At 39.6% G+C, this 10,795-nt stretch overlaps 1 long non-coding RNA gene across 1 annotated transcript; it reads right to left on the bottom strand.

Annotated features, from left to right (window-relative positions):
• Nucleotides 1–5,400: 5,400 nt before the first annotated feature.
• On the bottom strand, nt 5,401–8,238 carry LOC139706056 (uncharacterized). The gene is made up of 4 exons (XR_011707775.1): nt 6,880–8,238; nt 6,174–6,208; nt 5,993–6,038; nt 5,401–5,826 (listed from the first exon to the last, which is right to left on the bottom strand). It is a non-coding gene; the product is annotated as an uncharacterized lncRNA (long non-coding RNA).
• Nucleotides 8,239–10,795: the final 2,557 nt, after the last annotated feature.

Raw genomic sequence — 10,795 nt, 5'->3', positions numbered from 1 at the left:
GCATCAATGAAAAAATGTGGAAAATTTTTTGATTTTTTTATATACCAACAATTTATAAAAACACATTTAATAGACCAAATATTCATTTTTTCTTATGGAATTTAAGAGACCAAGAGTGCTTGTATGTATATTTAGCAATTGATTTTTTGGTATTTTAACTTACAAGTAACACAGATGTTTTCTTCTAACAAATATGTTTATAAATGTTTATCCCATTTATATAAAATCTAATTAACCCAAATTTTTAACAGCTCTTTTATATTAACCTAAAAACCAAGATATCAGACAAGCAGAGTTAATATTTTAAGATATTTTTCCTGTCACACCCCATAAAAACCCTAAAAGCAATAGACAGTATACTTTAAACATCTTCCTTCCTTCCTTCCTTCCTTCCTTCCTTCCTTCCTTCCTTCCTTCCTTCCTTCCTTTCTTTCTTTCTTTCTTTCTTTCTTTCTTTCTTATGTGGAGCTGAGGGTCAAATCCAGGGCCTTGCATGTGCAAGGCAAACACTCTACCACTGAGCCATAACCCCAGTCCCTACTTTAAACATCATAGATATCATCCCAAATGTTTAGTAACCTAGACAGACAAAAAGTGCATGTGAATAATTTTAAAGATGTCTTTACTTTGTCTTACCAAAAATTTAAATTAATTCATTTATTTAAGATTTATTTAAGTGGGCTGGAGCTGTGGCTCACTGGTAGAGCACTTGCCTGGCATTCATGAGGTCTTGGGTTCAAACCTCAGCACCACATAAGTAAAAGTAAATAAATAAAATAAAAAGAACCACTGACAACTAAAAAAATATTTATAAAAAATATTTATCTAAGTCATGTGAACTAATAAGTCATTGGATTTGTACCTTTTTAAAAATTTATGAGTACTCATTTATTTATCAGCCAATTTGGTACCATGTAGACACAATTATATGTACACAAACATATATAAAAATGACAGAAAATAAAAATTGCACTTAGATTCATCATTTGTCATTTTTTCAAACCAATCTGTTGATGCAATTACCATAGTAATAAACAATTCCTAATTTTAAACCTGCACTTCCAAAGATATAACTTGGTTGAAACAAAGTGGAATATTTACATCCCAAAGACACAGAATTTAATCTAAACATCATTGAGAAGGGTAAAGGCAAATGTCCAGTGGAAGCGAAAATTTTAAAGGTGAGGTTTGTTATGCAGGCTTAAGATAACATTTTTCCCTATTTGAAGAGCTGATCAGTAGCACACAGCATTTTTTGTAAAGGATTAGAAAAATCATATACTGGAGATCTAGTTGATAAGTCCTTCTGACCTAACCTATTTTCTAGTCAGATGTAGCCCTTCCAAGAGAAAGGCAAAGGGCACTTTCTAGGCCCATCTAACATGAGAAAGCCTGCTGTAAGCTTTCCAACACTTTTTCTTCCTGCTTTAATTTATCACAGGTTTTTAGTCTTTTGAGAAAGAGTTTGCTTAAATTTTAAAACATGTCCCATTGTATCAGAATTTATATATCTTTTTTCGCTTTTATCTTACTGCCTAAGGACTCTAGACCAGCCCATAAGAAAACCAGTCTAAGATATTAAATGTTCCACATTTTTTAAGTACTTGCAATTTGAGGCATTGCAATCATCAAACATAAAACCACCTGGAGTACCAGATTTTTTTTTCCTCCAAACCCCCTCCCCCCTTGAATTTGTTTCCCATTTTAGCAGAGGTCCCCTTTCTCCCAAAATTGCAACCTTCAGAGTAAGTGGTGGACTTGGTTTTGAACTAAAATGTGCAAGTTTGTAATGATTAGGAGAAAGAGACATAAAGCAAAAAGGCAAATTTACATAATGGAGTGTGAGGAGAAAAAGACAAAATATGTTATCCAACAATGTTCTGACAAAGTTTATGAAACAAAAAAATATTCAAATTAACCAGCTCAGAATAAACCAAGAATTGTCAGTCAAACAAATTTCCAGTAGAGATCGTCATTGCCGGCCATCATATTTTTTTTCCTTTATCAAGTCAGTCTACATAAACACACACTAACAGATAAATAAACACATAAAACAATTACATTAAACTAGCATGCACTTTCATATAAATAGGCCATACTGTACAAAAATCCAGCACACCTATAATGCCTGTAATCCTAATGGCTCAGGAATCTGAGGCAGGAGGATTGCAAATTCAAGGCCAGCCTCAGCAACTTAGTGAAGCCCTAAGCAATTTAAGGAGACCCTGTCTCAAAACATTTTTTTAAAAAAAAGAAAGTAATTTTAAAAGGCTAGGGATGTGGCTCAGTGGTTAAATGCGTGGGTTCGATTCCTGGTACTAAAAATAAATAAATAAATATTTCAACAAAATCCTCCCACTCTCCATTCCTATGCAAATCATAACTGAGATCTCCCAAAACCAACCCGGTTTCTCTGTGTACCTTAGGTCTACTTGGCACCACAGAAGAATCCTAACTTCCCTTTCAGACAAATGGGAAAAGCCCAGAGGGGTTCAGGAAAGAGCCCCCAACAAGGAAAAGGAAGGACAAGGCCTGCCATGCACTGTCAGGGAGAATTTATCAGGGGTCAGACTTCAGGGGCCAGAATCCAGAAGTTTGTTTCTCTGCTTCAGTAAATGATGATATAAAGCAGCCAATGTCATCCCACAGTAGAAAGGAAGGGAGAGACCCTAGAATGAATGTAATTTCAGCAGCTGCATGGGTAACTCCTTTTCTGCCTCTCACTGGGAGAAGAGGTGTCACAGAAGAAGGGTTCATGGAGTTCCCAGAGAGAAGAGAGAACTGGACTTTAAGACCAACAGGATCCTTGGCATACGTGATGGAAAACAATTTCAGCACATGCCTGTCAAAGGCATAGACAGAGGTTTATTTAGGAAAATAGATACACAGTCAAGGGAGAATATGGTGCAATCTCCAGAAGGAGAGACAGTCACCCACTGGTGTGGAATGTTAATACTTATAAAGGGCCAGTGCTGGGGGATGGACAACTGGTGGAGACAGGGTGGAGCTACACAATTTCCTGGCAGTTTTTCCTTTGGGTATTTCCCTCATTTTACAAGGGCATGTGCCAAAGGGCATATTACTCAATATTTACAAATGTGCTTTCCCATCTCAAGGACTTGTGGGTCTTTAGACTCTCTCTTTATCCAAAATCCCTATTTCATGCCCTCTTCTTTCAGGTCTGGCCGGCTTCAAGTGGCTAATGTTCAAAGAGCATGCTCTCTCCTGGCTCATCTCACCTAAATTATTATCCGAGTCCCAGGCCAGAGGCTTAGCTCTCGGAATCCAATAAATAAGATCTGGCCATTCACCCTAAAAAAACAAATCAAAAAAGTAATAATGAAAAGCAAGAAAGGAGCCAAGCATAGCGGTGCACGCCTATAATCCCAGCAGCTCGGGAGGCTGAGGCAGGAAGATCGTGAATTCAGCCAGCCTCAGCAACATAGCGAGATGCTGCCTCTAAATAAAATACATATTTAAAAAATGGCTGGGAATATGGCTCAGTTTTTAAGTCCCCCTGGGTTCAATCCCCATAACCAAAACAAACATGAAAGGAACCAAGGAATCTTAATCAGTGTAGCTGCACAGGGAAGACAAGGGAACACATGTCCTTAGCCTCATCTAAACTAATAATTATATCTTCATTTTTGAAGGACAGTCTACCAGGAAAGAGAGTTTGTGGTTGACAGTTTTAGCCTTTCAGCCCATTCCATATGTCATCCCATTGCCTTCTACTTCAATGGTTGCTGATGAGAAACTGGTTATTAATCTTAATGGGAACCCCTTGTGTGTGGTGAGTTTTTTCTCATTTGCTTTCAAGTTTTTCTCTTGTCTCTGCACAGTGTATCCTCTGTCTCTTCCCACTAGGACCATGCTCCATGAGGCCAGCATTTTTTGTTTCTCCTCTAATGAGATTCACAGATGCAAAAAATACTGTCACATATCTGACACACGATAAGTGTCAATTGAATAAATGATTACTGTAGAGCACCTCCCTCTATCTTTATTGAAGAGTCTCAGTCTCAGACTCCCCATGGCAGCTGCAGGAAAACTGTCCTTACACTGACATTGGGGATGCCTGGGCTTTTCTCACAACCGCTGCCCTCCCTCTTACCCTCCCTCCCAAAACAGCCCTCCTGCTCCTGCTCTACACAGTGCATGCTCACACTTACACCTTCAGCAAAGAAAAGTCCTTGACATTTGGGTCTATTTTCCAAAATGTATATAAATATGAATTATACTCTGCCCTATAAACACTTCAGTTTAGACAGGAGCCAGCACTAGGATTACTAGAGCTAAAGGCATGGAGAGGGGTAGGCCAGGAGAGCATAAAAAGAATTTCAAAAGGTATTTACCTAAAAAGAGAAACATCAGGATCTCTCCCCTTGACTAATCCTAGAATCTATAATTCAATTTTTAAATATTGAGGAAAAGAAGGAAAGAACACAAACAAGGAAGCAACCTTGTAAGGAGGGCAGAAGATCATACTGTGAAAACTCATCTCTTGATACCACAGAGACTCCTGTTTGCAGGGGCCTTATGAGAACAATGACAGGAAAAACTCCTCTTGCTGCTATCAAAAATGAAGGACACTAGAGAACAAGGAGACCAGCATCATTCCCAAGAACAAGAACAGACATAATCCTCTATGAGAAGCAAGAAATAAACACAAAAGTCATGGGCTGAAGACCACACCAGGGGCTGAGCTTAGGCTGGCCTGGTGTTGGAGCAGGCCCCAAATGGCCATAATTAGGCTCACTCACCTAGGCTTCTGGCAAGCTATGTCGTGCTTTTAGTGTGCGACCAAAACCATGAATCATCTATGCTATGGTCAGTGTAACCAAAGTCAGAAACACTCTGATTCAACATATATACTCAAAGTCATACACATTCTGCTTGTGAGCACACACCCACTTATGTGACTAGTTGGCAGTGTGCCTTTTTTGTTGGCCTGCATATAAAAACAGCCAAAGGAAAAGACTTGGGGGCTAAATGGAACTAACCAGGGCTAAACTGACGGGGGTAAAATGGAACTGGCTGGGGGCTAAAGCTGAAGCTAGAGGCTGTTGTCACCTCTGAATAAAGCATGTCTACTATCCTAACTGCTTCTTGCATCTTCTTCTACCTGTTGGGATACTGAATCTGTTTCCTGAGTCTGAGCCCCTAACCAACAACCTGGCCACAGAAAGCCCTTGCTACCCATGGTCCTGGCAATTCCTGTATCTCTGTGATCACAGATTGTAGAAGTTTTACCAGAGAGGCAAAGAGAAAGGAGCAGGGACGATGACCAAAGTCCAGCATGGACTGAGCACTGACTGGGCACAGTCCCAAACACTCTCTGCTCCTCACAGTCTTCTGTCCCTACCTGCAACAGACTCAGCACAGCAAAAACAGGCTGTGGATGGTTCTCAGTGCTCCAATTTATTTCCTTCCTCAAATTTCAGGCATCTTTTTCTTTCATTAAGCAATCAACCCCTCATTTCAAATAACCCCAACTGTTTAAAAATCAATTTTATATTTAGATTCTTATTTTCTGTACAGAAATAAAAACTTGAAGATCAGTGTACTTGAGTCAGCGATGGAGTCCTCTAAGTCATACCTTTGTTGGAACAGGAAAGTTGACTGTGGAAAAGAACATAGGTCAGTATTGGGATGGGGTCTTGGTGGGTAGGGGTGCTCTGGTCTCCCCACCTTCTCACATTATGCCAACAAGGACACAGAGACATTTAGACACTTTGCAGGAAGAGAATCCAGGAGTTCTTAGAGTCACAAAGAGGAGGCTTGAACAAATCTTCTTTCAGTCCCAAACAAAGCAGCTGTCTCAGACTACAGAACAAAATAATCAAGAACAAATTCAGGTCAAGCGCTATTAGTGGCAACAGCTGAACAAAGCTTCACTCACTCAAAAGGGTCAAATTCAGAAAGTCCTGGAACCCAGTTTGGTCTTCTCTGTCCCATCCCCTCTCCAACATCAGGTCCTGCAGAGTCTCACCTTTATGCCATGAGAGACGCATCAGAGCCCTGGAAACCGTCCCTCCCTGGAACAGAAAAACAACTAGATATATTTAGAGGGCAAAAGAGAACTGGCTGAAGGAAGAATTATGGGATGGGTGATATTCCACATGGACTTCTGCCTATGCAATCCTAAGGGTCATCCTTTTTGCCATACTTACTTGGAGCCTCAGCATAGCTCCTCCCTTTTTTCTACCTGTGAGAAGAAAACAATTTGTGAGAGGCCAGCAAGGAGGAGGGCCATGAAGGCCCTTTAGGAAGCCCCTAGTACTAACACTCAAAGGATGTTCCAGAACATGACTTCAGACCCAGGAAATGACTAGGAGGCATGGGGAAAGGAGATTACAGGCACTGAACCAACTGCTCTCCCAGAGGTTTGCCTTCAGCAGAGACCTTCCCTTCTGGCCTCTGACTGCTAGGAATCAGGCCCCCATCACAAAGATCATCAGGGTGCAAAATCTGTCTTTTATTTTTCATGTGCTTTATGATAGGATGTCAGCAAACAGCCCCAGGCTGTATAAACATGTATGTGTGGGTGGTATTTCCTATTAATGAGGCAGGACACACTTCTACCTGGGGCCTGAAATAAGAAAATTCAGACTCATCTCCTCCTCTACCTGCTTCTTCCTCCACTTCATCACAACAACCACCACAACTCCGATGTCCACAGCTACAAAAAGAACCAGAACCAGGACAACAATGATTCCCTTGATGGAGACGGAGGGCTGAGGAGGTGGCTCTGTGAAGCCAACAGAGGGGAAGGTGAGGAGCTCTGACCCCCAGCTTTCAGCCCTGACCTACGAAGAGGCTCCAGAATGGCTCCTGCTTTTCATGAAAATAAGCTCTGTGCCCTCATCCCCTCCTTACCCCATCTCAGGGAGGGGTTCGGGCAACCCCTCATGCTGCACAAGATATGTGAATTTCTGCCCCCATCCTGAAGGCACCACCACAGCTGCCCACTTCTGGAAGCTTCCATCTCCTGCAGGCCTGGTCTCTACAGGCCCCATGTCCTGGGTCTGATCCTCCCCATCCTGCTGCCAGATCAGAGTGATATCCTTAGGGCAGAAACCCAGGGCCCAGCACTTCAGGGTGACAGCTCCTTCAGGGTTAGGGTGTGAGTCACATGTGTCTTTGGGGACCTGGGAAGAAGAATGACAAATTTTAGGTACTCTGAATTCTCTGTGGGTCACTCCAGCATCACTCAAGTGTCCAACCTGAGAATGAATAGGACAACTGGTATAGGGGAATGCCAAACCCCAACACTAAACAATACCTGCTCTGCTAAATCTGTATTTCCTGACCACCACTTGAAGCTGCATGTAGCCACATGCCTGTTACCACCAAATGAACATGAACAGAAGTGAAGTATCAACTTAACATTTCATAACTTACGAGGATAAACTACTTGTAAGTGCTACTACTTCCCATGCTGCTGTGCCTGAGTTTCAACTTGACCATGCAGATGAAGATAAAGAACCACAAAATGGAAGGAGCTACATCCTTAAATAACTGTGTGGAGTTGAACTTGCTTCCCATGTGAGACTTAAATAAGCCACAGTCTAAACCACAATATTTTGGGACCCCACGTTATAATTGCTTTGCCTGTGTGTTAACTGCAACAATAGACTTCTGAAGAAGCTGTTGAAAATTGATTTGATAAAACAGTTCTTATACCAACTCTTTGCTGGAATTTACTGTGTTTTGAATAGTAAAAGATATACTTATAAGCCAAATACAAACAAACCACAACAACAAACCCCCACATGCTAGCCTACACACAGGCAAAAGGAATAATCTCTTTCTTAGAAAGTTGTAGAATCAGGGCAGGAAGCTCCAGGTATTTGAGGGGTTATAAAGGGTCCTGACTGGGTGGAGGAGGCTGAAAGACTGAGAATCACTGCAATCAGATCTCCAAAGACATTGGGTGTAGCACAGAGAACAAGGCCTGAGAGAGGTCATGATTCACAATCTGTTCCCAGAATCAAAGGGAACCGCTGATCGGTTATTTCAGGAATCTACTCTCTTTTTCACAGTCACAGATTCCCAATTGTCCTGAGAGAAGAAAAAGTGGGCCCTGAGGTGAGTCATTCTCTGCTACTGGATCTGAAAACCCAGGAGCATTCTATTTCCCCCCTGTTAGATAAAGAGACAGTATTCTAGCTAGGATCTCATTTTCCTCCCCTCCTGAGGAGACGCCCCACCCCACAGATGGGGAAATTGCCTTGTGGCAGCTCGTACCTTTGCATCACAGTGTCTCCTTCCCATTCTCCAAGCTTCTCTGGAGCGACTCCACGCACTTGCCCTCCAGGTAGGCTTACCTTAGCTCTGCTGCATGCACCTTGGAAATTAGCATTACTCAGTTAGGTTGAATAAAATATGCTTTTGAATGGTACAATCCTAGTCTTTATCTTTTTAAAAAATATTTTTATTTAATTGTAGATGGACACAATGACTTTATTTTATTTTATTGATTTATTTTTATGTGGTGCTGAGGATTGTACCCAGTGCCTCACACATGCTAGTTGAATGCTCTACCACTGAGCCAAGCCCCAGCCCCCTATTCCCGATTTTATGTTTGAGATTTTTCTTGCCTGTGTGTACAGGGACATGTGCACTAATGTTTATGGCAGAGTGGAATCAACCACTTTTACTTCCACAGGAAAGTACCACATGGTGGTATAATCATCAAAAGTAAAACTTCTGCGATAAAGGGAATGACAGACAGCCTTGCAGAGGAGGGATAAGGCTTCTACATGTTATGTGCATCACAGAAACACACATGCAGCAGGAGGTCACTGCACAGGAAGGTTATAAACAGGCAGAATGAATTAACATTTGATTGGGGATGATACAAATATTGTAAAATTCTTTAAAGAAATGGAAGGGAACAGTTAACCCAAGACTCAGAATGGAGTTTCTATTTGGGGGATGAGACAAGGCAGCAGCTCAGGAGACTGCATAGTTTCTGTTTCTTGTGCCTGTGGTTAGCACCCAGGTATTTACTTGATCTCATCTCCTTAAACTGGCATTTTCAAACTACAATTTGTGAACAATTCCTGATTAATTTTTCCATGAAAGGTAACAAAGCAACAAAGTTTATTGCAAGAATTGTTAGCAAGAATTATTCACGTTGGAATAAATCCACCACTGTATAGAATTGCTTTATAAAACATTAGAAGCACATCCTAATGGGGTTTTTGTTTTAGAATTATACTGGTGTCCAAATAGCCTCTACCATATTTCATTCAAAAACATAGTGAAGGACATTTAATTCATTATAGGAAGCCGACCAAATAGCCAGTTTAAAAAAAAAAAAAAAAAAAACATTAGTCTCTGGATGCAAGCTAACAATTTCTGACTACCAACATTGTCATAATGATAGACTGAAGTATACACTTTAGACAATTCAGTTTTCTTTTTTTAATTGATTTTATTACTTTTTAAATACATGACAACAGTGGGACAATTCACAGTTTTCTAACTGAAAAGCAATCTGTGTGTATTTTTGAAGATGACTTTTGAGTATAAAAATTGGCATGCTTAACAAAGTAAATGTGAAACTTCCTAGGAAAAACAAAGACACTTATCATTTAAAGGAACTATTGTGATTGTACTGAAGTCTTGGGTCTATGTCATCGCCTACCATACACCACTCTCAATAATATTGCAACTTATTGAAACGGAAGTTTTTTTTTTTTATTGAGAATTCACTTTAATGGTGAATAACACAATCATGATTTCAGATTTTTAAAATTTCTCAAAATTTATTTTATGACAGAGTATAGTCTATCCCTATTAATTTTCTACTTGTCATTTTTGTGTGTGTGGTTCTCTATAAGTAACAAATAACAAACAGGTCAAGGTAGCTGGTAATGTTGTTAAGCCTTCTATATTATTATTCCTTCCAGCAAAGTGAGGGGGCTTAAAATCTCCAAATATGATTGTGGATTTGTCTTTATAGTTTTATTAATTTCTACTTCATGTATTTTGGAATTTTATTATTAGGTACATACATGTTTAGGATTGTTATACTTTCTTGAAGAAGTCACCTTATTATGGTTATGAAGTGTTCCCCTTTATCTCTGAAAACACTTTTTCTTGACATTTATTTTATATTAATAGCTCTATTTCAGATTTCTTGTGCTTATTTTACCCTTCTTTTGCTTTTAACCTATTGGTGTATTAATATTTAAAGGATGACATATGAATAGAGCATATAGTTATTGTTTGCTTTTACACAGGTTGAACAATTATTACTCTTAATTACAACATCTGTATCATTTATATTTAGATTAATTATTGATATTGTTGGAGAAAAAAAGAACCCCTGCATGAAGATTAGTGAAAAATTGGGTAAATGATAGTTTTGATGTAATATTGTGGAAAATGGGTTGAATAGTCCTGCTATAGAGAGAAGATTGTTGGAAGGTTTTGTTTAAACTCTTCATTCTCTCATCTATCATATGGTACACGGCAACAGATTTATTTTAGTGTTTGTTAAAGTTTTTATTTTGCCAGTAAAAAATAATATATACACATATACATAAAGCCATTGGAGATATTTTGTAAACAAGTACGTATATTGCAAATGTTAAAATAATAATAATAATAAAGGAATATCTTAAAAAGAAAACAATAAAATATTCCAAGCCTTGGGCACATCATCCTTCCCTGGAAAGACAGCTTATTTGTATTAGGCCACAAAGCCATACAAGACAGTACAAATAAGGGCTGGGATTGTGACGCAGAGGAAAAGCGCTCACTTAGCATGAGTGAGGCTCTG

The sequence above is a fragment of the Marmota flaviventris genome, chromosome 6 (assembly GCF_047511675.1).
Source record: "Marmota flaviventris isolate mMarFla1 chromosome 6, mMarFla1.hap1, whole genome shotgun sequence".
Lineage (NCBI taxonomy): Eukaryota > Metazoa > Chordata > Mammalia > Rodentia > Sciuridae > Marmota > Marmota flaviventris.
This window is presented reverse-complemented; position numbering and strand designations above follow the sequence as displayed.